This window comes from Nicotiana attenuata, unplaced genomic scaffold (genome assembly GCF_001879085.1).
Source record: "Nicotiana attenuata strain UT unplaced genomic scaffold, NIATTr2, whole genome shotgun sequence".
NCBI lineage: Eukaryota > Viridiplantae > Streptophyta > Magnoliopsida > Solanales > Solanaceae > Nicotiana > Nicotiana attenuata.
In genome coordinates this window covers 340267-341611 of record NW_017671180.1, presented here as the reverse complement: position 1 = coordinate 341611, position 1345 = coordinate 340267, and positions in this window count along the sequence as shown.

Sequence of the window (1345 nt, the reverse complement as noted above, 5' to 3'; positions counted from 1 at the left end):
AACAAGCCAATAGAAACCAAGCTCCATTTAAAAGAAACCAGCCTCCTCACCAAAACCACTATAACCCCCGTCTTCCACAAAATAACTTCCGTCCTCGTGAACCACCCAGGGGGCCAAATTTTACACCAATCAGTGAATCCTACTCCAATCTGTTTCCGAAGCTTGTTCAAATGGGACTGCTGTAGCCCATACCTCCAAACTGGCAAAACCCAGAATCAACTTCCTATCAGCGGGGTGTCCGATGCGCTTATCACTCAGGAGCTGAGGGGCATGATACAGAAAACCGTTGGACTTTGAAAAGAGCCGTGGAAGACTTGATAGAACAAGGAAAGATAGTGCTAAAGGATGAGGATGTCCCCAACGTGACGAATAACCCACTGCCAGCCCACAATAATGGGCCAGTAATTGGAATGATCTGTGAAGATAGGGAATTTGATCCGGCACTAAAAGCCATAATTGCCATTGCCGATGCGGAGAGAAAGCCAAATATTGCCCCGAAGCAAGATAAAGGGGAAAAGAAGAACAAAGTCACCAAGTCAGAACCACAAAAGAAAGTTGAAACAGGAACGGGGGCAATGCCTCCCAAAGACGGTGTTCTTTATGTTCCACGAGGCCGCAAAGAAAAACAGTTGATTTTGAGTCCTCCAAAGAGATTTGAACTGAAAAGGGGAGCGCAGATGTACGTACCCAAGGGAGCCTATGTGGTGCGGGGGAAAATTAAACCATCAAGGCTGGATGAGCTCGTGGTTATTGGACGCGCACCACAGAAGCCTATGACCAATCCTGCCGCGGTGCCTTGGAATTACCATAAAATAGTGGTTACGTATAAAGGTAAAGAAATCTCGGGGGAACTTCCAGAAAATCACCCCGTTGAGAAATACTCCAACATAGAAGAAGTGAACAACGCCACCAGAAGGCGTTTCCCATCCAAGAAACCTATAAGTGTCGGGGAAGCGGAAGCTTTCTTTCAGAAAATGAAGATGGCCGACTATGAGGTGGTTGATCAATTGCGAAAGTACCCTGAACAAGAATCCTTGCTGTCATTGCTGATGAAATCCCCTGAGCACCAAAAGGTTTTAATGAAGACCCTGAATGAAGCATACGTGCCTGCTGAAACTTCGGTAGAACATCTAGAAAGAATGGCGGAAAGGTTCTTTGCTGTCAATCAGATTTCATTCAGCAAAAATGACTTACCTCCAGAAGGAGCTGCTCACAATAAAGCCTTGCACTTAACTGTCAAATGTGAGGGATATTATGTAAAGAGGGTCATGGTAGACGGAGGTTCTGGGGTGGACATTTGCTCACTCTCCACACTACAACGTATGGAAATCGGGGCTGGAAGGAT